Source organism: Tinamus guttatus, unplaced genomic scaffold, assembly GCF_059628265.1.
Source record: "Tinamus guttatus ecotype Peru unplaced genomic scaffold, ASM5962826v1 Tinamus_guttatus_pri_ptg000150l, whole genome shotgun sequence".
Taxonomy (NCBI): Eukaryota; Metazoa; Chordata; class Aves; order Tinamiformes; family Tinamidae; genus Tinamus; species Tinamus guttatus.
This window is the reverse complement of record NW_028288684.1, coordinates 13,822,044-13,849,585: the sequence shown is the minus strand read 5'-3', so window position 1 is coordinate 13,849,585 and position 27,542 is coordinate 13,822,044. Positions and strand designations below refer to the sequence as shown.

General features: G+C 36.7%; 1 protein-coding gene across 1 annotated transcript in view; it reads right to left on the bottom strand.

Moving 5' to 3' along the window:
• Window positions 1-27,542, bottom strand: part of TRPC6 (transient receptor potential cation channel subfamily C member 6) — a 99,698-nt gene that overhangs the window by 37,281 nt on the left and 34,875 nt on the right. The window lies entirely within an intron of this gene.

Below are 27,542 nucleotides of genomic sequence, written 5' to 3'. Positions count from 1 at the left end.
TTATAAAATTAAGTATTTAAATGACACAATCAGAAAAATATATCCTTTGAAATGTGAATCAAACGTCTTTGCAAAAAATAATGAAGTTGGTTCCCTAAACATAAATGGCTTAGATATTCAGTGAAGTAAACCCTGTGGTCAAAGATTTTAATCAGCCTTCATGTTTCTTGAGTCTTGCAGATCTTTGAAAAAAAGTAGCCATGTAAAATTATAATATTTTGACATAAATCCTTTATCTAGTTGACCATCCCCAACACATTTTCTTCATCAGATTCTTTAAGGATTCCTTATGAATAAATCAAAATAGAAAAAACAAACAAAAAAAAAACTTTCTTTTCACAGAATCACAGAATGGTTGAGGTTGGAAAAGACCTCTACAGATCACTGAGTCCAACCCCCCTGCTCCAGCAGAGACACCCAGAGCACAGGACACAGGGTGGCATTCAGGCAGGTTTGGAAGATCTCCAGAGAAGGAGACTCCACAACCTCTCTGGGCAGCCTGTTCCAGGGCTCTGTCACCCTCACAGGAAAGAAGTTCTTCCTCATATGGAGATGGAGCTTCCCTTTTATTTTCCAGATATGTCTGGTCTACAAAGTCTTAGTGATCTCAGATGGAATTCTGTACATATGAGATAGATACATTTCTTAATTCTTATTGCAGTGAATAGAAATTTTCTCAGAATAATTCTGTAAAGAAAGATTCAGCTGATGAATGTGTCTGGTGTGGAGTGAAAAAGTCCTCTTTAGTTCTTTTGACTGTGCTGACTAAATCTCTACTGAGAATAATAGACACCTGGGGCATGACTCAAGCAGCTTTAGCTCACTTGCGTGTTGCTATCCCTGTGCCTTTTCACACCAAGGACACCCAATGGGAGCAGACCAAGTTTCTCAAGGCTTTATACTGTCAGGTCCTGAAAACCTCCAAGACTCCACAGCCTCTCTGGGCAACCTGTGCCACTGCAGGACTGTCCTCACAAAGGAAGGAAGGAAAAAAAAAAAAAAAAAAAAACCTACCTATGTCCAGCTTTTACTTATTTCCACTTTTGCCTGTCATGTCTCATTTTCCTACCATGAATCACTGTGGAGGACCTGATTCTGTCTATTCAGTGACCTCCCTGCAGGTACTGTCAAAAGCCATCTCTGCTCCAGGATGAACAAGGTCAGCTCTTCTAGTCTTTCCTCATAGAGCAAGTGCTCCAGCTCTGCATATCTTGGTGACCTCCACCTGACTTTGCTCCATTTTATCAATATCTTGTATTGAAGACCTCAAAACTGCATGCATTATTTCAGATACAGTCTAAAAAAAAGACAAGTAAAGGGGAATAATCACTTCCCAAGACTTACTAATTGCACTCCAGTTGATACAGTCTAGAATGCTGCTAGAAAAACGTAAATTTTCTGGTGTATTTGTCAGCCCTGTCTCGGGTACTCTAGGGCACTTTAAACGAAAGTAAAAGTTAAGTGTCATATTTATGCAATGAAGCTGAATGCACTCCCACAAATTGACACACTTCAAAACATATATATAGATATCTAAATTAGATGTTTTAATTTAGAACTGAATCTCCATCACCATTGTCAAAATTCTGCAATGCTTGGGAAAAAATATACTTTTTATAGTGAAATTAACTAGAGCTATGGAAAAAACAATTCTAGTTTTGGGAGGAGATATTAAGTCTTAGACATCTATTAAATGCATGATTCTACCAAATTTACTTAAATGTGATTTGCTTTTAGAGTTTTATACTAATTTAAAGTTTTCTATTGCAACAGAACAAAATTTAAAATAGATATCAAAACTTAGATTGTTTTAAAGACTTTTGACAAATGTGACATCCTGATAGTTCACCAAATTTTGAATTGCTGCTCTTTTTTTAAGAGCTACTTAGAAAAGTGTACTTGGTTTAGACTATTGTAAGATATATCAATTTGTTTAATTAATATTTTTGTATACAGCATTTTAATGACTGCTAATATTCTTTCTTTGGTGCTTTTTACCCTTTTTCTGCTTCACAGTGGTGTGTATAACTGGAAGTTAATAAAACATTAAGATTAAAATATAGTATCACAGGAGGCAACCTTAGCAAGTATGATTTGGTCAAAAACAACACTTCTGTATGAATCATAGAAACATTATGGTTGGAAAGGACCTTTAAGATCATCAAGTCCAAACGTAAACCCTTCAACACCACGCCTCCTAAACCATGTCCCTAAGTGCCTCACCTACATTTCTTGAACACTGCCAGGGGCAGTGACTCCACCACTTCCACGGGCAGCCTGTTCCAATGTTTCACTACTCCTTCTGTGTAGAAATTCTTCCTAATGTGTAACCTGAATCTTCCCTGGCGCAACTTGGACTGTCAGTAGTTATTTTGGAGAAGAGATCGACCTCTGCCTCACTACAACTTCCTTTCAGGTAGTTGCAGAGAGTGATAAGGTCTCCTCTGAGCCTCCTCTTCTCCAGACTAAATAACCCAGCTCCCTCAGCCGTTCCTCATAACCTCTGTTCTCCAGCCCCTTCACCAGATTTGTTGCCCTTGTTTGCACACACTCCAGCACCTCAATGTCCTTCGTGTAGTGAGGGGCCCAAAACTGAACACAGTATTTGAGGTGCAGCCTCACCAGCGCTGATTACAGAGGGACGATCACTTTCCTCATCCTGCTGGCTACACTCTTCCTGACACAAGCCAGGAGACCGTTGGCCTTCTTGGCCACCTGAGCACACTGCTTGCTCATGTTCAGTTGGCTGTTGACCAAGACTCCCAGATCCTTTTCTGCCATACAGCTCTCCAGCCACTCTGCCCTGAGCCTGTAGCACTTCATGTAGTTGTTGTGACCGAAGTGCAGAAATATAGGTAAGAAATTTGACTTTTAAAAGTGACTAAGAAGAATAGTTTTAATACTAGTACAGACAAATATAGCAAGCTCACAAGATTCGGCAATCAAATAAGGGAAAACTAGGATACATATAACAATGAAAAAAAAATTTTTTTTTCCAAGCTCCAGTTCTACAGTTCTTAAGATTTATATTTATTACTAATAAAAGCAGCTAGCTTTCAAAATAAATTTGCACTTTAAGCTAAACACTGTCCTGGTGACATTTTGTGTTATGTTTGACAGAAGAAGAAAAGTTTCTCTAATAACCTTTAAGAAAATATTTGCTACAAAATACTCATAATAATTCAACTTATTATAGTTACATGTAACTATAACTGTGTCTACATCATTTTTGATCGCTTTGATATTGTATAGTCAACAACTTATTTACCATACTTCATTTTCCTACTTCTTTTGGAGTAGGAGATAAAATATGGTGTGAATTCAAGACAGCTGAGCAGTCCAGGGTACCACAGGATGAAAACATCCATCTCTGTCTGCGAAGTCACCAGGCAATTTGACTCTTGATGTGAATAAACTATCTATCTACTTTTTTTTTTCAGACTATCAGTTGCTCAGTTTTGCATTAAACAAATTAATTTATATCAATATAAGTACTACTTCAAAAACAGAATGAAAGTTTTATTACCCAAATTAAATTTATTTATTTATTTTCTGTGTTTATCATGGTGTCATAGAATTTATAATAGAAATGTAATAGCACAACAGGTTGAAGAGAAGATAAATCGCACATTATATAAGTTTGTGATTCCAGTACAGCTAATGAAATTAAAGTAAGAATTCTATTATACTCTGGTCAATTTTGAAACTATGTCACCACTTGCAGTATATTAACTCCTTCCTTACTTCACTAAGAAGTTACCGTGCTCAGATAAAAGCCACTGTAGTTGTTAACCTTTACTCAATGTGAGTTTTGCAACTGACTCAACTGGCAGAAGTAGACCATGACTAAATTTAACAAATGGAGAATTGATCTTTAATCCATTTCTTACTTTTAGCATAGTTAAGTTTTTGAGAGATTGAAGTTAACATAAACATATGCCAGCATATCAACTGCTATAAGTGCCTTTTCCATGCATCAACTCATTCTTATCATGCTACTGCAATTTTCCCCTTGGTAGTCTCTTTAGTCTTGAAGATGTTAATATGCTTAATAAAAGTAATTGTAACATTTCTCGCCATCAAAATCTACAGAGGATGCACATTCCCTGTATTGCTCTGATTCATTCTAAAGATCCAAAAAGGCCCTGTTAAAAAACAAACAAACAAAAACAAACAAACAAAAATTGTTCTACTCCATTTGGTATCATGGTCTTGTACTTACCTCACTCACTGCTCACTCCATCAGTTTCTATGTATTTGGTAACACTAAAGAATTTGATTCTGAATCAAATATTTTTAGGTAAGATTGTTCTAAAGAGTGCTCTATATATCAAAGCTTTGTATCTAAAATGTAAGCATTGAATAATACTGAAAAATTGCCAAGTTTAAAAGTTACATATACATATATAGTTTTAAAATTGAATTTAAAAAATCTCACATCCATTGTACCTGCATCCACGTTCTTGCATTTCACTGATGAATAAAAATTGATATTATTAGTTACTATTTCTAGGTTGAAATTATTTAACTCACATCATGTAAATAATACATTTAAATTGTGATTTAAAACTGTAAGTGAAAGAATACCTTGATTTAAACCATTAGCTATAATATGGTTTGCTTTAAAGTTTTTAATGCCGCTTTAAGAATCATTCATTCTCAGTGGTTGGCAACCACCAAACCTTATGGATAAATAAGGTCAAACACTTTTGACTATTTAATTTTTCTATTTTTCATAAAGACTACTGTATTTGTACTCCTTTGTAGGGGAAGATTAACACAAGCTATTTAAAAAAAGAAGGAGACTAAGAGTAATTGACATACATTAGAGTCATCAAGTGGTTAAAACAGTTTATCTGAACTGGCTTGCACAGTAAATGCTTAGAATTTAAGCACACATACATAAAAATAAATATTATTACTTAGTTTTAGCTAATATTTTATGCTAGACTTTGGATATATTTGAATGTAGTCTCTCACAACTAATTTTTATCATAGTAAAATGTTTTTTAGCTCCCCCTTGGCCTATCAATTCCTACTAGATATTCACTGAATTGCAGTATCAGAATAATCTGAAATGCAGAAACCATTCCATACTGATGAGTATTCCAAGCAAACTCCAGATGTAGGTACTTAATCTTGAGCTACCGCTTTCCTCACAATCTGTACATCAAGTATTTAGATTTATATATTTACATTTAAATTAATGTATTTGAATAGACAATAAATTCAGTAACTATCAATATATCGCAATAATTTATAAAACTCGTCGAAACAGAAGAGAGAGATTCAATATACACCAATAGATCTTATTTAAATTAAAACTCAATATTGATAGATTAATTTAAACTACATACCTGAAAATTAATTCAGTATAAAACATGATTTTACTAGCATTGGATCCTAATACACTAAAAGAAAAGGAATCTTTTGAGTTTAACTGGATCAAGGCCATTGTCTGACAGGCAAAGTTCAGCTTAAACCGACAAACCAGCTTTTCACAAAGCGCTCAAAAACTGTAGTTCATCTTTCAACTTTCAAGTAATAAAAACTAAGTAAATTTCTATTCCACCAAAGCATTTGAAATGATTTACTAAAACAAAGAGTAATCACTGCCAGGAAAGAACACTCTGAATTAGCTTGTTTGTCCAGTGGTATTTCTTCTTTTCTTGACTGTATTTAGAAGAAAATGTTTGCTGAAATGGGAAATCAAGCCCATACATTCTCTAGACAGTTATCTGCATCTCTAGACAGCTCATCTCCTGGAGCAGAAGGTTGAAACAGAGTACTTTTGTACTGCTCGCTGGACTGCAGCATGTCTCTGGTGGAGAGCTATAGGTTTTCAGTGTAATTCATTTCCAGTGGATTTTCCTTGCATTCATATATTTTATATGCATAAAATAAATTTCCTGTTTTGCCCATTTGCTATTGTAATTAAAGTTAAGACTCCGATATTAAAACTGGTCTCGTAGCAGAAGATTATAAATGAACTTAATTGTAACAGAGGAAGCAAATTATACTACTTTGTTATTTTGATTTAATTACGTACATGCAGTAAATATTAATTCTGGAGTTTAAGAAGCATATAAGATGTGGCTACCTACAAGAGCAGGGAGATCACTGTGAGTGTGGTGATCCAGAATCCAATACTCTTATGTTCTTCTCTGTATAGCTCCATTAGTTGAAGCCTGTTCATTCAACTTTTTATCACAAAGATGCCCATGTTATCATCTACTGGCACAGATTCTGGACATCTACTTCTTGATGTATTTCCATCCCTCTCAGGAAACACAATGACATGCACTGTACCCTAGGGTCTCTCCATAGCTATACACAAAAAAAGAGGTTTGACTTTTTTATTAAACTCATATTAAACTGTAATTACTTATGAGGCAGCCTACAAACTGAAAACAGGGACACTGTTCAGTTTTGACCAGAACATGACAGTTGTTGATAAAGAAACTTTTAATGACTAATGGAATCACATTATCTGTACCTAAGAGAGCATTCTTCTGGTGGTGTAATGATGCACAAGCCTTATAGAAGTATTAACAATAAATTTTGCCAGAATGTATGTCTGAGTCCTTTCACACTAAAAAGCATGGGAGATTTGCAGAAATCATGTGGTAACACATAATCTTCCTCTCCAAAAATCTTGAGTCAAGAAATAATATTTACACCTGGATTACAGGCCTTTTTTTTATGAGATAAGGTCACTGGAAAGGAGCTTCTTAAAAATAATGAAGAGGACAATGAGAATAGGGATTGGAGAGTAAATCTTCAGGAAACCTTGAAGGACTCGAAGGGCACAGAAAGGGTGATGAATGAATATGACAGACCCTCTGCAATCTGTGTGAAAATAAATTCTAGATAGCTTGGCATTTGCCAAAATATTTTTTACACATATTCTTTCTTAAAATAGCATATATGTTTTAGTTGAATGAGTATGACAGTTCAAGTGGAACATGACTAAGATTTCTTCACATATGCACAACTGAGATTCCTTCTCAGCATTAGGGTAAATTATAAATGCTGACAGCAACAGTAGCAAAAGGTTTCTTGAATTTTGAAAATCCTCCTATCAGAGCTAAAAAGTAAAAGAAAAAAGTATAAAGTAAAAGAAACACAACCGAAGCTATAAACCACACCATTTCTTATGGCCTACTGAATATTGCTGCAAAAGAAGGCCAGGTGAAAGCCCAACCTTCTCAGACATGTGGCAAGAACATATGTTGCAATAAATTAATGCACCTCTTTTGTGAATACAGCCTAAACGACTGCATCAGTGTCTTACTAAGATCTAGCAAGACTAAGCCTGGAGTATGTGCATCATTTTGGGTACCATTTTGCAGGAAGGAACTCTACAAGAAATCAGAATAAAAACAGAAGCAGGGGTTACATAGCCTCCACTGTGTTTTCTAATCTACATAAGAAGAAGAACATACAATAAACATAATATTAATAACACAAAATAAGCACAACAATAAGTATAATAATGGTGATTTTACTAATTTTATAGAGTAGTATTCAACTCATTTCACCCCTAACACAGGGACAGTTGGATTCTAATTTAAATTAGTCATCCTTGTTGACTCTGTAGATAAAGGAGAGGCAACTCTTTTGTCTGCCTTTACTATTTATTTTAGGATAGCATAACCTTTCATGTGGAACACCTACTTTTTTTCCACTGTTTAAAAAGGACCCTAGCTGATTAAGTGAGATTAAGGCCTTCTTTAAGGTACATAATTTAGTAAGAGAATAGAACAGAGAAGGATCATTGGATCAAGTTCCTTACAAATACGGATACCATCTTAAGTAACTCCCATAAAAATCCCAGGCTACCTCCTCAAGCAGACTGCTGTTGTTCTGGAGTTTGATTTTCTTTCACTAATCCTAGCAAAAGATCAGTCCAAAAACTGATTGTCCTAGCGGTTTTCTGATTTTCAGGCTAAATTTAATCAGGGCTAGTGTATACCCATTTGTTTATGAACCAGAATAGCCTTTTAAATTAAGCAGCAGTTTCCGCTGACAATGTTTACCTGCAATTGTATCCATACAGCAATCATATTGCCTCTCCACCTTCACCACTGAGCTAAATGAAGCTCCTCTCATTTCCTGCAACGTCCACCCAGCTACGTCTGCTGCTGAACAAAACCCTCTTGATCAGGCACATGCTCCTGATCTACAGAGCCATCTCCTGTGTCAATGTCTGCAGTAAGACCGTTAGCAACCATCTGGTGCTAAAATGTATACGCCTGGCTAGCTCACTGGTGTCTTTACATCCATGAAATCCTTTGGACATTATTGATTTTTATGTGAGTCCATGAAAAGCATTTTGCCTTAGCTGACTTTCCTTAATCAGGTGCCTAATATATGTGGTTGTGCTGAAAGAACCTAGTTTGATCCTTCATTCCCTCTGAGGACACTGATTTTCACTATGAAGAGGAACATAGCAGGAAAAGCTTGAGAGTGGGAAATAGCTGGGAGCTTCCACAGTGGCATAAGACAAATTTAGAAGCTTTTAAGAGAGTCTGTAATAGCACTCAGAGGCTTGTGAGCTTGCCTGGGGACAGGATAGGCTCCTCCATTTTTTCCTTTCTGTGTATAAGAGGGTTTATTATATTCCAAATTTCAAATAAGTATACTACCTACAAAATAAGAATTCTTTATTAATTCATTTACACTTGAGGTGTGGTGGTGTGGCTTATCTTCAAATATTTATTACCTCTGGAGGAAGATAAGGCAGTGTCTTACAAAATCAGAACATATAAACTCACAGAAAAAAATATGCCTCTGTCTTCATGCACATCTTAAGGAATAAAGGATGAAAGAATGACACTGTGTCCTTTGCTTAAGTATCCTCTCACATAAACAGACATAATGTATTTTTTCCAAGAAAGAAAAAAAAAAAGTGTACTCATGCATACTGTCAGCAGTGCAAATCTAGAAACTGGAAGCAAGGCTATGGAAAAAAGAGGTTTGAAACTGCAACTGCATCTTAAAGAAAAATACTGCAGTCACAGATATAAACAATCTCAGTGCAAAGCAAACAGAGGAAGTGGTATATGTGACCACAAGCTGCTGAATGTCCTGAAGTTCAAAAAGTCTGAAAAGGACTTTGAAAAGTCTGAAAAGGATAAGAATATTATAAGCAGGCATTTTCCAAAAGACATTATGAGAAAGGTACAAAATGAGACATACCAAATACAGATTATAAAAGAAACTCCCTAAAAACTGACTGCTTGATGAAATTCAAGTGACTGGTAAAAACACTGTCAAAGCCATTAGCCAATGTCAAAACCTCTGAATGGTTACATATGAAGTTACAGAAGATATCACAGACTTTAAATAAAAGATAAAAGATAGTGCAAATTAAAACACTAAATTTAAAATTAAATTCCCAAAAGGTGTTGGGAATAACAATTCCCAACAATTAGTCATTACCCTAGAAATCAGATAAGAAGTAACACCCAACAAGCTATTCAACACACAACATCCTATAACAAAATATCTTGAAATAATCTCATTTCCTTGCACAATAGAATAAGAAACCTTGTGAACTTGACAGGAGCTAGGCATTTTATATATCTTTGCCATCTGGCAAAGACAAAGCCAGAAGGATGACACAGAAGGTATCAAACTCTGCTGGCATGCATGCCTTACTTAGTGGTAATGGAAAAGGTCTCCTAATAACATCCATTTTGCAATAACGATTAATGATTTGACCCTATCACTGAGGTGCTAGTGCTAACACATAAGTGGGCAAGAAGTGAAGTCCTTCTGTAAATAATAAGCCAAAACAAGCCATGGACATTTGCAGATTTTTTTTAATAATGACAGTAAGTGCACTAGAAGTCATGAAAAAAGCCCATAATTAGTATCTTGTAAGTATTTCATTTTGCACATGAACGAAGCAAATAAAAGTTTTTCTACTTGCATAAGTCCTGGCCAAACACAGCTTGCTTTCAAAAGATACACATCCGACATCAGGTATGAAATATGCCATCTTTAGGCCTCTTTGAAATTATGATTTCCTCTGAGACTGCTCTGGAGAAATTTCTAAGCACTAGATTTTGTTTGTTTGTTCGTTGTTATGTATTGATGGGATGAGTTTTCTCCAGACATAGCTGAAAACAATTTAATTTTAAAGAATATTTTCTTTTCCAGAGCTTGGTGAAAGGTTGTATGTGCTGATGTAAACATGGGCATAATAATGGTCAAACAAACATCATCCTCAAGCAATAGCAAGATGTTTCTCTCTTCTTTGGAAAATAGTCCAGTGGATATCTAATGATTGGTGGACAGAAAGAAACAACCTTTTCCTGGATTCCTCATTTCATTTATCATTCTGTCTATTTCCTACCCTGCTATTTCACTCCATCAGGAAAACCAGTGGTTGGTTATTCATGAAGCAATTGTCCACCACTGAAAAACGAATGAGGTATAAATTGATGAACTTAGGGAAATGATTTGGAAAATATTATCTAGAAAGAAATGGCCTATTGAGAAAAAAGCGTTCTGGAAAAACAAAACAGAGTTTGCTTAGGGGGAATTTATCAGAAACATCAAAAAATAAAAAGTTGGGGACCTCTGCTTGCTTGGAGCTTTTATATAGCCAAAGGAGATACAGATTTCTTCCTAGGAGAAAAAGGAGAGAAGGGAGCACTTTATCAGTCCCGAACCTCTTACACACAACACTTGCAAGTCACAGGTAATGCAGAAGATTTAAACATAATAGGAATATAGGAAAGCAGGGCAGGGCAAAAGTAAGAAATAAGTTGAGGCTATGTAATATGGAGTGGCAAAAGATACCTCTTTATGTGTACTGTTGAGTAACTTATGATCGGCATCATTAGCATAATTTTATGATTCAGAAGGCTACGATGGACCTGGATTTTTGAGGAAATAGAGATCCTGTTGTTCCCGAGCACATACTCGATTTCATGCTGGCTGCTGAAAACTTTTGAGAATAAGCCTGGGCATTAAATAGAAGTCTAAATGGACTCAAAAGTCTAAATTTAGAGCCATTATTGAACAACTAAATTATATTTTAGTTCATGGTGACCTTGCTAAGCATGGTGTCTGTCTACATCTGCAAAATTAGAGCCCTTTATATCTATGCATATCTGCTGAAACTTTTTTTTTGAACTGTAAAAACATGCTAAATGAATTCACTCCTTAAGACACACATTAATTTCAGTGTAATTGCCTAGTTCCATAGTTTCTTTGATTATCGTTATACTTGAGAGTTGCTCAGACTCGGGAGCTGTCTCCTTCAGAGGGTGGAAGGGAATACTGGGCTGTGCCCACCAGAGGGAACTCCTTACTAAGCTTGGCACTCGGCACCACCTGTGCCCACAATATTCCTTTGCAGATTTTCAGTAGGTATTTCACAGCTCACCAGCTTGTTTCTTATGTGCATTCAGGGAAGTGCCTTTGGGTGCTCCAAAACACTACTTTCTTAGATTTTCTGCTTCTCTGGAGACAGACCATGCAAAGTTCATTGGCTTCAGTTATACTAGACAATGGGAAAACAAAGATAAAAAAAAAAAACTTAATTATTTGAATTAAACATAACATTTTAGCGATAAAACTGGGGAAAAATAAAAGCAAATATACACAAAGAATGACTCTGGCTTAAATTTAACAACTTGCCTTGCTAGTTGATAGTTTCTTACATTAAATATCTAAGTATTTAGTGTCACAGCCTTCCTGGGTTTTAATATAAACACTGCCAGGTTTGTATTATTTTTATATGTTTGTATGCATTATGTTTGAGATTATCCACTTCCAGGGGATACACTCAATTCTATTCTTTTCTATTCTTACAGAATTCTTTATCCACTCCTACAGTCTTACAGTCTTACACATTTTCAGATGAAATACATAACTCAGTCATTCTATAGGCAATCTATATGCCTTCGGGGTTGGGACAATTTGGATAGATCTATATGAGCTTGTTCGTTCTGCAGAATTAAATATCCTGTTCCTTGCTGACCCCTAAGTTTACCAGGCAGTCACTAGCTGTCACTATGGTTTATAGTTCTTGCTAAGATTCTTTCTGTAAATGCTGAAAACTAGTTCCCCACCGGTACTTTTCAGCCTTCTGGCCAAATGCTTGCTGCCCAATTCAAACTTTTTTTTGGAGCTATTTATACTGTATAGCATATATGTTATACAGTATGTAAGTTAAATAGGTATACAGTATATATATTACACAAGCACTCTGTTGCACCTGCAAACTCTGGTGAGTTACCCGCTTCCACTACTCATCCCATACCACATTGTGAGATGACTACTGGTTGTTGTTATCACGAAGTCCAATGTAGATAACAATTGGTAGATGCTTTGCTGACTCAAGGAAGTTTCTACTTTCCCTTAGCCCTAGCTGAGCTTTCCATTAATAAACTTGAGGTTGCAGCTTGACAAATTCAAGGTTTAATCTTATCTGAGATGATAATTTAGGGTCCATTTGCTTACGTAGATGAGAGCACACTCAACGGTAGTACTTATTTCAGATCTGACCCCTCACTGAAATACCCCAAGCTCTCCTAGTGACATTCATATTCCTTTTCTATTACTATAATAATATTACCTGTAAGCAGAAAAAAATATTTCATTATAACTATGTAAGCTAAAAGGTTATGTTTCAATAAAACTAAGCTGAAGCATTATCCAGTTAGAATGATCACAAGCAATATAATGGCTATAACTGCAACACAAACATGTGTTTTGGTTGTCTAGGACAAACATTTCTGTAAACAGAATATTATTACATTAGCAATGATGCAGCAGACACCAACAAGATGTCTCTTGTAATATTCTTAGAGCTCCTTAAGAACAAAGTGATGAGAGACTCACTTAAATATCTGCAACCATGTGGTATATGCATTACTACTGGGTCTCACTGGTTATAAATAAAAGCACTTAAAATAGTGCATAGATACTAGTACCAATGATAAAACTAAACAAAAACAAGCAAACTTCTACTATATGCAAACAACTTGATCTTGGTATTTCCCTGTTGGAAACTTTTTTTTCAGAGACAGACTATCAAAATGCGAATTACAAACAAGATTCTGTGTTTCATTTCTCCAAACAAACTCTGCAGTAGTTTTGCTATCTCCTTAGTAAATTTTGCCAGGATGTCGCTTCGCTTGCATTCTTCCTAAAAAAAAACCCTGCCACCCTCTGCTCTCCTTTGGGTTCTCATTCCTACTTTCACACCAGGCCATTCATCATGCTGACACACATATTGGGGCAACTCCATGTTGAACCAAATGAAGGAGTTTTCCAAATTAAAAGTAATGTTTCAAAAGAGGAACATTTTCTGTTAGTCCAATTTCCCAATCCAGTTTACCATACAGACACATACACTAGTACTGACACATGGAAGGAGGTATGTGAGACTGGGAATAGGGGACTGGGAGCAAGGAGAAAGAATCTATTTTTTTAGTGACAGATGTTTTTAAAATCATCAAGAAATTTAAGAGAATCTATAGATGAAGAGTAGTAAATGAAGATCTACAGCAACACTGTTTTGTGCCACAGGGTCTTCTGCTTATCAAGCTTTACTATGCAACTTTGGTGTTTCCTTGTGCTCCTCCTCTGCTTGTTGTATTAGCCTTTCCTGGTTCATTTTGTTTAGACTGTGAGATCTGAGTTGGCACAGCAGGTTACAATAAATAAATTTTTAAAAAGTCAATCATCATTTTGCATTCACTCATTAGAGATGAGTCTGCATTGCTTTAAAATTAAGATATTCAGTGAAAACTTTATTAGGATTTATTTTTAAATATGTTTTGTATTCTCATCATGCCTATCAGGATGGTGTGAACATCTAACAAAGGAGTCAGGTGAAAAGCAGAACAGACAGTGCAATATTATGGGGATTATCTCTTATCAGACTCCTGTGTGGGGGCTGCCCCCATCAAAACTGCATTCACAGAATAGGAATATTATTTCTATTTAAATCTGTAATGATGTTTCCTTAGTTGAATTTTGAAGGATTTACATCTGTAGTTTCCGTTTTTATTCGCTAAACATAAAATTGGTTGTAACCTATGGGACCAGAAAGGCCTGGATATTTCCTTAGCATTTAATGCTTTACTATTTGGTCATTTTCTGTAGTTCACAAATTGTGGGCAATGCTGAAGTGCCCTTAGCTAGCTGCCTGCCTGCTCATCCACATCTGTTATGCTCAAATCTTTACTTCATTATGAAGCAACTGCAGAAGTCCTGCTTCTGAAAATCCCAATTGAACAATCAGGAAAAAAAACAGAAAAAGCAAAGTCCTATATGCGCATGTATATCCAAACATGTTTCTTCCAGAGAGGATGTGCTGATGAACTGGCAGAACAACATATTTATAGATGTCTGACAACTCATCAGTGTGCTTCCACAGTGTGTATTTTTCTTTTATAATGCCTTCTTTTATCCTGACCACACAGAGGCATGCTTTTAAATAGCTTTTGAAGTGAGAACTGCTGGTGACTTATGCTGCCTGTTCTCTCTTTTTCCCAAGAACTAGTACAAGCAGAACTCACTGCTCTTCCCAGCAAAGAAAGTCAAAAAACACAAAGAAAGTGTGGCTGCTTTTGTTCACTATTCTCATGGTCTTTCTTAGAGATCAACTTCTGCCACTGTTGGAGGCAGGATAGTGGCATAGCTTTCATTCCTTTGCATGGTGCTCAATAAGCTACAAGATAAGGTGCTTGACTCCACAGGTTTTCTTGAGACACAGAAAGAACTGGGGAGAGGTGCTAGTCTGTCCTCTGAATCCTGTATACTGGGCCAAAGATTTGGTAAAGATACTGCAAAGGAACAGAGAAGGGTAGTCCTGCACCACAAGATATTGAAGATCACAGAGCAGATTCCAACTGTTCCTGTTATTTCTGACCCCCACAGCAGGACCAAGGCTACAGTAGCAGCATATTCTCTCAGGCCCTTGGACAGCTTAGCTTGCCTTGGGATGACATAAGCACTCCTTTGGATATCTCTTTGACATGAAAAGTACAAGAACCTCTCGAAACAGTGTCTCTTTTCTCACTCTCTAAGCAGGACTCTGGGATAGCTTGGGATTTAGGCCACTAGGTTGTAAATACTGCATTCGATGTATGCTATAATAGCGCAAGGCAACAAAAAATCATTTGTGCAAAGTATTTTTTAACATCAGCTTGTGTATGGATATCAATTAGGAGATAGAAAAGTATCAATAAAGTATAAATTCATGGAATTAAACAAGAGTTTTGAAAGACAGTAATATCTGGACACAATGTATGAGAAAGATCAGATCAACCATTAATCGATTAACTTTGTAGCCGCCCAATATTCTTCATTACTAAATTCCTGAGTTAAAATATTAAAGTTAAAGCATAAGACATAAGCTCTTGGATACTGCACCAACAGCCTCTTAGCTCTACCGCAACACTGATTTACTTTATAGCCATCTGTCATGCTGTATCCAACCCTTCCTTCCTCTCAAAACCATGCACAGCTATGCTCACAATTGAGAAAAACCACTGATGTAAGTCTATCTGATGATTAACTTCTACAAGAGTAATTCACTGAAAAAAATACAGCTGGGGAAGATTTTCCCTTGTGTTCTCCAAGAATGCCAGGTTGAAATTCAAGTCCTGTAAAGTATCTGCTGGCACAGCTCAGAAGCTTTTACACGATGTAGTTACCCTCTTCTGAGTAGCAGTACATATAATAACATTTGAAGCATACTTTGCATAGTGCCTTTTGACCTTTTCACAAAAATCACAAGACACAAATACATTTCAGTGAGGTACATTTAATCCCATTTAATAGCTATTTACTACTTGCAAGGCTTCATGTTGCTGGGATTGGGTGAGCTTGAAACAAAGGCAGGAAACCTTAGACATCCCATTTGGAACAAGTGGGAAGTTCATACTTCTTGGAGCTGTGGTTTCAGAACACCTGCGGTCAGGGAAGTTCCAGTGTATCAGTGGTCACTAGTTCACTCTAAGTCACTCTAAGGAAAAAAAAAAAAAAGAGGGCTAAAGAGATTAATCTGGCATGTTGTGACCTCCAGTAAAATCCCCGCTGTGGAGCAGCAGTGGCACTGGCACTAGGTGACCACCGCTGAACACTGAAGGCAGCTGCGCCACGTACAGGAGTGCAGGCACCTCTGTGATGATGAGTAAACCTTATTTAGAAGCCTCTAGTAACATTATAATTACAGCAAAGGAAGGTTGTCTAGCATCTCGGGGGGCATTGCTTTGCTTTCTAGGGCAGGCAGATCTCTGTGACAGAGCACAGAGGGACAAGTGAAAAATTAGTTGCTGAATTCTTCTGAAAAAAAAATGGCAAGGAGAATGAATAGAAATTCAAGCTATACTAGGGAAGGATATATTTAAGTTATGCCTCGGATATGAAGAGATGTCCCATTACGGTCCTAAAGCATTAGTCTTCTGTTAACAGTGGAGCTGGTTGTTGAAAGATTAATTTCATTTCATCTTGTAAAGCCACTACATTCAGGAACACATTTTAAGAGCAGAGATACTCTATATTCTTGCAAATGTTGCTCCTCTTCAGTTTAAATTGTACATTTCTACTTTTTATTACAGTCTTTCCTCATTCTGCTTTTTTTTAATAAACTGAACTCTACTTATTGCCATATGTGCTAATTAACCTCATTTATGAAATGCTTCTCCCCAAGCAGCTTCTTAACTTTTCCTTTATTACATTTTAAATCAACATTCATTTAGAGAGAATATCATCACCTGTTCTTTCTATTCTCAAAACCTGCCAGTATATACTTATGATTGCCTGCAATTAATAACATAGAATAAACTTTAAGCACAGAACAAAAACTGAAGAAAAATGATGCATCAGTCTTCACAGTGTTCTGGGGTTTCTGTGTTCTGTTAAGTGTAAATGAAAACCTTATAGGGCAGAGATTGGCTGCACTTGGTCAGAGCTTAAAAATAGCTGTTAAAAACAAGCCGCTAAACGAGAACATAGTGAAAAGGCATCATCTTTAAAATTTCCCTATTGAGTATACATAAGGAAAAGTTCCACAAAGTTCTCCAGAAAAAATAGATTTTACTAGCCAATTATCTATCCAGATAATCTGGGCTAAAAGTCCCCTTGCATTGTATTTGTGAGAGATAAATGTAAAGGTTTTATCCTTAAAATCAGTTGACAAATGTAACCAGATTAGATTTTCAGGAAGAAAAAAATACATATTATTTGAATTTCTGATTCTTGGAAAGGCAGAGGGTATGTTTACTTTCTCAGAGCACATTGTGCGAGTCTGTAGGAGGCTGTTTCTCTCCTCCCAGTCCTATGACCAGTCTTCCAACTGTCTCTCACCTTTGAGACAGAGACAAGTCTGGCAGGATAATGAAACCCGGCTCCTGGCATGAGCAGCTGCCAGGCCCGCTCCATTCTTAGCTCCTTTCCATTATAAAAAGATCAATCTATGGCTCTTTTCTGGTTCCTGGGAATTAGCCAATGTTATTTTTCATCTTTCACTCAATACTGTTTCACCACACTTCTCCATCTCTACTGAAGAATTTTGTCAAGTGATTTTGGAAACCTAAATATGCTATCCCCAATGAATATCACTTATCTGACGCAACATTATAGTGGTTATTTGAAAGGACTCAGAAAATTAACTGAGTTTTCTGTCTTGGTTTCAAGCTGTGTTGAATGTTCATAGCTAAATCATTTATTTTCAGGAATTCTACAATTTCAAGAAACTTGAAGTGCAACACAGAGCTCCCAGCTTGTGCCCAGGCACGAATCTGAGTCCAAGTTGTGCTGGATGAAGAGGGGGTCAGATGCCAAGCTGAAGGGTCTAAAGAAGATTTGCCCAGCTGTGCCTATGGGCGAGTCAGGATGGAGCTGTTGGCAATTACAGGTACCTGGGTTTGATCCACAATCAATTTCCTCAGAACCCATCAGACACCCTCCCACACCAAGTGAGGGATTGCAAACCCTCTGTTCTACATGGGATGGCGATGCACGACCGTTCAATTCTCCTTGCAGGCCTCACAATACACAGTCCCCTTCTTGGGACAACTGCCCAGGGGACTCAGAGAGCCTGAAAAAGCTTCTCTTAGCTCTTGATGCTGCTGCTCTGCATGGGATTGCCAACGTAGTGGCTCCTTTGTGTTCCCAGGAGCAGATGCCACCTACCATGTGCCAGGTCCATCCCCCTCTTAACAGCTGTCTGTTATTCTCTGCAGTATCCCAAACACAGCTCTTGGCTTCAGACCCCCTTGTAGCTAATACGTAGATATCTAAAAAGCCTCCTGAGAAGGAATAAGTTTTTTTCCTATGAACATGGGGTCTGCACACAGCAAAAGGGAGAGAGAGCAGTAGAAGGAAAGAGGAAAGGTAGCAAAGCAAGAGGGTTCAAACTCCACACCAGGGAGTTTGACTCTACTCACCATCACACTGTAGGGCAGGTATCTCGTCACTTCACTCACAGGAGAAAGTGAAGCTCTCTGTCTCTCACACATCCTGCCACACTTTCTTTCTCTGCTTCTGGCCTTCTCAGAGACCTCTGTCTTCCATCAGCCATCCTTACCCTAAGTTTCTTTCCTCTAAATTGCAACTGGCTATTCTTCCAAATTCTGGGGGACCCCTGGCAGAGAATCTCTTGGGGACATAGCCCTCCCCGAGGAGGGGCTGCTCAGGTAACAAAGGACTGACTCAAGATATGATTCTTTCCTGTAGTAAAAAATCCTTTTTTACCAGCCACTGTTTTTCTCTGGAAAACCATACATGTACATTCACGCTCCTGTATTTTACTTCTGTTAGTAAGACTCAAAATTTGGACCTTAGTCTGCACATTTGCTACCCTTGACCTTAGAGATTCCAAATGTGTAGGCACCATGTGAACTAATTTCCCCAAATCAATTTCATTTTTGCACTGAGGGTACATGTGGCTCTTAATCACATGCCAAAACCCCGCACATAACATAGCACGGCAGGAACACACAGTGTCTGTCTAGGTGAACTTGCCATATGGAGCTTGGCTTCACTTTCCATTTTCAAAAAGGGTAAATCTGCATTGGCAAAATTTTCATTAAATTTTGCTAAATTTGTTCAAAGAGCAGGTTATCTTCTTAGCTTATTAAAAGTTTTTGCCCCTTTAATTGGGTAATAACCCATCAAACCCAGTCAATCACTGTTTTATGTAGAATAAATTGGAAAAAAAGAAGAACCACAACCATTATTCTTCATCAGATATCCTAAACTCCTTGAGCAATTAGTTCAGAGGATTGATTAAAATTTTAATTTATATTAAAAGAAATCCACTTATCTCACTCATCAAATGTCCTTTTATCCTAAGATTTCAGTTCCACACTGAAAAAGAATTTTAAACAAACAGTCTGTACAATTTTTAGAAAAAAGTCTAATAACCCATTCAATTGCCTAGCTCATTCAATATTAGTTTAGCTGTTCAATAGCCCAGTTTCAGCCTCCATTCCCCTTCCTGGAAGCAAGCAGAGAATGCAAATAATTACAAAGTCTAAACTTCAGTGTGTTACACTAATATGCAAAAATCTCATATACCAACTGCAAACTGGCCCCTGCCCAAAACCCTTCTGTAGAGACATGTCTGGTACCTCCACACACAACACGAGCAGTAGAAAATCATCCACACAGAATAGCCGGCTGAAAGCAGCCAGGTACTTCATGCTAAAGGACAAAAAAGCATCAGATGATCTCATTTACAGCAGTAGAAAAGACCAAAGGCTTTGATGAATTTTCCTGAGACGGAATTAGAAGCTTGTATTTGAGATAACTTTGGGGGTAACTCCTTACGCTGCCACAAATCTCCCTGCAGCTTGAATCTGGAGTGCTATCTTTGGAAAAAAAGCCAGGAATTACATCTTCTTATTCACATTTCATGCATATTGTATCAAATTTCCCCTTTCCCTTTTCTTTTTGTGTGACCTAAATAAAGAACTCTTGTAAGCAAAGAAGGAGCTTTTTCTTTCTTCTAAAAACACTTCACATTTTTCATATAAATAAGTAATAGTGAGATGAAGCATCTGGGCCAAGTTCACTAGGAAAAAAAAAAAAAAAAGGTAGTCTGCCCATCCAAAAAACGGGCTAGATTCATTAATAGAAGTTTTAGTTTCAGAATGGATTACTTTCTTCCTGAAGCTCCCTTTGTGCTTGTACATGTTAAAGCTATACAATTCCTGGCACTAACAAAACACATAATGTGGGTAAACTCTGGTCTCTTTAATTTTTGCTTGCTTTTGGATGTTGTGGTTTTGGTTTTTATTTTTGCAATATATATATATATATATCTAAAAGAAGATGTTATGGAGAAAGAAAAAAGGACAGACATTATAAGAGTATTTGAGAAAGAAAGAAAGAAAAGATAGGCAGGTAAGAAAAGACTTCTTTACCCATTAAATTTTGAAACAGTTAAATAATTAAGAGTAAAATAAAAATTATTTCAACATTGATTAAAAGGAAAAGATGAAATAAAGAAGAAGCATAGGATATGGCATATAATAAAAACAGTGATACTCAGTGACCCTCATAAAAGCTTATTCCATTTTTCCTTTCTTTCTTCTAATTAGCCTATTTTGTACTGAGAACAGCACAGTGCTCCCATATTACTCACAAATACAAAATGTAGATACCTTGATCTTAGGCCTTCATGTGCAACAAAGTGAATAATTTGTCCCTGCTTTCTATTTATCTGTTTCTACATTTGTCTCTACCTCTGAGCTCCCTAAGTGCTCTGAAAACCAGGCCACAGATTTTAATTTAATTTGTTGTATTCCATTTGAGCTTATTTCATTTTACAGACAGGTCAATAATGAGCAAAATATGCTTATATGCTGTGTCAACCTCATCTTTTCCAAGAAGATCACTGGTATAACAGGGAGAAAATTAATATGGTACTTTCTCGTCATCAGCAGCCTTAACAACCTGCTTAATATGATCTAACTCTTCTCTCTTCCTTTGCGTAACTTTTCATGTGTCTTGTACCTTTACTGGAACTGTTACTTTCTATAGTTGCTATAGCAATGGCGACAGCTTGACAATAGCAATAATCTGAATGAACTGATGCCATTTCCATGCAATGAATTTGTTAAAAGGATGCTAAACATATTCCAAATTAATTAGACAAAGCAAACAACCCTAAGATAGAGACCTCCTTCATAAGATAGAGACCCAAGATGGAGATCTCCTTCATTTCATTTAACAAAACACAGAAGCTTACATTAAAATAAAGGAGGGAAGGAAAAAATATTTTAAATCATTTAAAATTTGAAATGAGTAATCAAATTAAATAATATCAGATATCAAGACATATAAGCAAAACAACATCCACAAATTAAGTCTTGACTGTAGGTATTTTCTAAGAGAAAAAAAAATCTGAATTAAGCCTGAGAGAGTCTACTGAGTAGTCTGAGTAGGACTTGCTGAACTGGCCCATAAAAAATTGGTTGAATGACCTAAAGGGGTTGTGTTATCATTCCACAGCTGTATCAGGAAGCACTGCTGACAAGAAGGAAAATAATCTAAGAAATCTGACTTCTAAACATACTTCTCATGCTGGCACCTGGATTATTTAAGGCAGCTAAAAAATGACAAGATGGCAGCTGGTCGAGCCAAAGGGGAAAAATGTTCTTTAAATAGGGGAGAGCATGAGAAAATTATGGAAAAGTTAACAGTCAGGACCTCAGGTCAGGAAATTACTCAAGGATGCAAACTCGGTTTCTCAAAGCATGATTTTGGATGTTTCCTTGTGAAACTAAAATCCATCTGAGTCCGCACAGTGGCCTGGCCCTTTCTGGCTGACTGTTCTCCATTCTCCTTTTGTGGCAGTGAATCAAAAATATTAACAAAGGAAAAGAAGGAAATAAAACTGCTCTGGCCTGCTCTGGCCAAACCCCATATTTTGTGCTGCTTTAGGGATTCTGGTGCCCTGCAAAACTTTTCAGTGGATTTTAGTACCAGTGAAATTGCCTTGTCCAAGCTCCTCATATTCAGTCATATTCAGGGACCCTGCACACGTTTCCACCAACCACCTACAGAGACAAAAATAAAACATCTTCTCCTTGTTTCCTCCCTTCCCGAAGCTTCAGAAACTCGATTAATATATGGAAAATAGATTAATACTCGGACAACACACTCAGAATAAAATCCAGATGAGAGGGCATTTTGTAGAGGAATAACAAACAATACTGAGCTTTGAAAGCTCCCACAGAAAACATAGTCAGTTCTTTACCCTCTCCATAAAATGGAGGAATCAGAAAAGTTGATGTTGACTCAGCAGCTTAGAGCATAGTTGAATGGCCCAGTCTCTCTTTGACCCAGTGAATCTTATTTTACAATGTGAAACTGCAAAAATATGTCTGAATAAATAATCTGATAATTCAGAGTCTTACAGATACATCCCATTTGGGTTCAGATAGCACATGCTAAGTGAGCGTCCTCTAGATGGGATTCTGATAGATTGCAGGTTGACAGACAGGGTAAAGGCATATGCAATTCCTCCTCCTACTTTTTCAGGAGTGGCAGATGACACTTCCAAAATCTATCTTCCATTGCTTTTTTTTTTTTTTTTCCTTACTAATGTGGATCGAGATCTGCATTTCCAAATCCTAGTATCCTAGTATTTCTTACAAAATATGCTCACTCTTCTCGAGCTCCTTCCCTATCTTAGGGTGCAAAGAAGTTTTCAGTCTAAAGCATCTTTCAAGATCTATTTTGGAGCTATAACTGACAGTGGCTCTTCTATGTGTTCTTCCTGCTCTTGTTACTCAAGTTAATGCTTTAACAGCCCTATAAACTTAAATAATATACCCCACCTAGAGACCACTTTCAAACTACAATTAACAGTTAATAAATGCAGCCCATCCTTAAGCTTTGCTTACACTGAAAAGGTGGGATATGTAATAAATGCCTACTACTCACTTTACTTTGATTCATAGAATTAATTCCAGAGGAAAATAGTTCCCAGTTTTAGAGAGAGAAGATACTGCTCCCTTGCCCGCCAGTCTCTACTTATATAATGGGCAGTCTAGTCATTCAGAAGTGGGAAGCCACCTCTAATTTGTCAGGTTTCTCTATATCTCTGCTGAAATCATTCTTCTTAATGTGGATAATTACTGCATACCTTCAAGTTTCTATTAGCTGACTTAGCTAATCTTTAATCGAGGTGAGGTGACCTACATGTCCTTCTCCAGAATAGGAAAAGATGACAGGGTCTGCTAATGGACACCTCTGCAATGTCACTGTCCAACAGCTGTGCTGCACAACATTGTATGAATGAATCCTTGTGTGGATGAAATGGGTTGCAACAAAATTGATATACAGCTCCTCTTGGAAATTTCAGCCCTCCCAGACTACGCTAGGTCTGCTTACAGTCATTTTGTTACCAATATGGATATCTGTTTACAGCACAAAAAAAGTAGATGCAATAGCCAGGTGGTGAAGGATTCTTGCAATTATTTTCCCAGGAAATCATGGGCAACCTCTATGGCAGAAAGGAAACAGTTTGAACATGTCATTTTCTTGGATTTTAAAAACCTACCTCGCCTTGTGCCCAGAAAAAAGCTTGCTATGTCTATTATCACCTTCAGCAAAAAGCTTGAAAACCTGTAAGCTGACTTCTCAGCTGAGTTAGTCCTTCAGAAAACAAAAATAAAGTAAATTGCAAGGAAGAAGCTCGCAGATGTCTACCTAGATCTAACCTGGAAATGCAATCAGCAGTTGGGCTTTGCATGTGTTAGCTAATTATGTTTTCCTCTGAACACCCACAAATCAAGCTTATTCTATTTCCTCAAAACAGAAGTAACTTAAATTCAAGATCTGCTGACAGCAAAAAATATTCCCATTGCTGTTAATATACTTTGTAGAGGACTACAGGAACCTAAGAGTGATGAATGAAGTAGCTTATTTTCATTTCTGATGTCTAACATTCATTAGACAGAAAATGAAAGGTTTCAGAGGCTACAGGCATGGAGCAAAAACAGAATATTAACTTGGGAATCTCTACATGACATCAGTGCAAAGTTTTCAAAAAATCTTAAATTATTTCCTCATGGTTTAAAGGGAAGTCTGGGACAGCACAGTGGAAACACAGATGTTTAAGGTCCTAAGCTGGTTTCTAAACTGCCATCTCCAACTACTATGGTACATTAAAATGAAAAGTCAAGCCTTGTATTAGCATTTCATGCCATGTATTAGAAGCACTATGATATAAAGATCAATTTCTGTCTATTTTCACTTCTAGAAACAATGCAATTTCTGAGCAATAGCATGCTTGTCATCATTCTTTGCAAAACTATTAGAGGCTGAATAATTAATATCTTAAAATAAATTTGGGGAAAAATTCACTCTCTTAAAGACTAAGTGTCAGTAGTCACTGCTATTTCTAGGGAAGGCTTTTTACTGAACATTGTCAGGCACAGATAATACTTCTAAATCACCTGTTTCAGAGCTAGGATTAAATAAGTATGCACTAAATGCTGTCCTTGGCAAAGAACTAATAAACTTCCTATGTTTTGTAAAAGTAACTCTTCATGTTCTATTTCCTGTATTATTATGCAGCTTCTGAAATTGTTTTCATGATGGACAATCATAATTATTTGGATGACGTAGCCATACTTGGCTATGACTGTGTATACTGAAATCCTTCTTCAAACTAAACCAGAATAAAAACTTCTATTGATTTCATGTGCGCCAAGTTAATCAGTATGATGAGTCATCTTAAAATGCTATGCATAACTAAATCTCACTCTTCTCTGAGAATGACTTTCCCCTCATCCATTATTTATCGATGCAGCACCTGAAATGCCCCTGGTTATTATCTTGCTTGGTGCTGCACAGACACTCAGAAAGTTTCACAGATTGGCACAGACCGATGCGCACACCTTGATCTGGACCCTTATGATAACCACCTGAAAATACTTTTTCATTAAAAATACTTTCCAAATGTGATGAATGGGAATTTTCAGAACAGCCCTCAGCTACCACAGCTGTTAGTGGGGTTTCCCAACATGTCCCGTTATCCGCTGCCATCTTGGTGGAAGATTTATTTTCTGTAGATTTCCTTTTGAGAGTTTTTGCATCTCTCCTTTTTTTGGAATCACAATTAAAAAAATAAGAAGTTCCATTTCTGGTCTTTCTTTTAATAGGCACAAATTTAAGCTTCATATCTTAAATATTACAAAACCTAGCAAGCCCTGAGAGAACAACAGTGTGTCTGAACCATATGCCTCAGCTACTGAAATGGAGTGATAGAGCATAGAGCAATTCAGAGCAGTTGGCCTATAGCCCTGTTTCTGCACTTTTAATTTAATTCCACACTTCTCTTTTTTATTATCATGGTGCTTTCCTTAATACTTTCTAACTTCAGAAGGTAAAAATTGTGGATGTTCAGGATGTGTGAACACCTGCCAATCCAACATGACAGTGTTAGAAATATCTCTTTGCTAAAATTTCCATAAATACCTTCCCAAGCTACACATTAGAGTACTATTATGCTCCCTGTTAAAGTTGTCATATGCTCACATTTTAGTCCATAAGGAACCTCAGTTCACCAATATATTTTGTAGACCTCTATATTTTAGTCTTTCCACTTTGAGTGGGGAAAATGAGCAAGAGAGTGATGTGCAGGGATTTGTGTGTTATGAGGGTGTGCAGAGAATAAATCACTATTGTGAGACTGATGCCTAAGGAAGGAGTATAGTATCTGTTCCAGGGCTGAAGTCCAGCTTTTGGATAACATCTTGGTAGAAATACCTAAATATATAATCAAAATCAAGTTATAATGTTAAACAAGTTTGGCATGGTTAATTTTATAAATTTTAAGTATAAATATATAAAAATTTTAATACAATTCATAATTTTATACATATTATTTTTAAATTACCATTTTATTTATTTGCATTTTTATTTCTGTACCTGAATGTATAGCAATTAACTTGCTATCTTTTATTTTGATTTGTTAAAATGTTCTTAAAATAGTTTTCAAAATACTGTTGAATCACATTTCTTTGACCAGTTGCAGAATTTTTCAGGGACTGGATGGATGACAACAACTTGGTTTAAAAGGCCCAAATCTACCTTTGGTCCTCGTGTTGCATAGTTGATTTCAATACACCTGAGCAGAATGGCCCAGACACTCATCAATACTCACTGAAATGTCTCAGGACATGTTGGCATCTAATACTGCAGATGCCTGGAGGGAGCTCTTTTGTGCAAGTGTGTTTGTCACAGACACCGCCTACTTTACTACAACAGATTTTTGTAACTTATGTTGCACAAGAAATCCGCTAGTAAGAAACATACTGTATGTCAGTATGGTGTAGCAATGTTTTCTTTAAAAAATTAAAACATCAGTCACTCAAGGCTCAGAAAATAAGCAATGGGTTTTACGGGTGTGAAGATTGATCATATACTCTTGTTGACACCAAGACTAGCTTGGAAAATGAGATAATGTCTAATCATATCCATTATGCGTGACACAATCAGATGGGATTGATCTGACTAAATATAGATGCACATAATGCAGACATCTGCAACTGAGCTAGGCACCCCAAGCCCCCACCATAGTCCATGGACTGAAATAAGTCCTTCCACAGTGTGATTCATCTCCTAAAGTAAATGTCTAAATTGAATTGCACATTAGAAGTGCCTTTTTATTTCCACTGGTTACAAACTGAGCTAAGCATCCCTTGTTGATATAGACATGCACATCTACAGCACTTAGGTTACCTAAAATGAACAAAACCCTTTTTCATGTCCTAATTCAGGTATGTTTTCAGTGATACAAATCAGTCCAATAAAAGAGATCACGTCCATCTAGAAACCCTTTTTTGTCAATGCTCTCAAAACATTTTGACTACAGTTATACAGACACTGGAAACTGCAAGAAACTCACTTTTCAAAATACACATCTACTTGAAGTTGCACCAGAAATTAAAACGTGGATTCCAGCGGTTTAACTGAATCAATGCTGTCCTCTTAGTTCAAATATTTTAAAACATAGTTTTCTGATATTTAACCTAAGCTATTGGAAAAGGTCAAATAATGCTGTGAAAATTCCCCAAGCAGTTGTATTTTTATCATGTCAGGATAATCCAGATAAAGTCAAACATCCTTCAGGCACTAATCCAAGTGTTGCTGACTCGTGTGAGAACTGGTCTGGGCTTTTAATGGTCAAAAAGGATCTGAAAAGTCCTGTGATAAGACAAAGAAATATTATCCAGTTCAAGGGATGAATCACTCTTAAGAAAAGCAGCCATTTTACTTAAGTTACCGTCCTATAGTAGAACATTCATGTTATGAAAAAAAGAAGGGAGATTGCATCAAAGACAATAAAAGTTTTGTGGCTCACTTTAACAAGGCTGGAATTTCACTGTATGACTTTTACAGTGATCAAAATTACAATTCTCAAAAGACAAATGTGTTTTGCTTTGCTGAACTATGTAAAACAGAAGTTGGTTTGTGTAAATTTAGAAAAAAAAAAAAAGATGTCTACAAGGAAATAGAGACAAATGAATTCCTGAAACAAAAGTTAA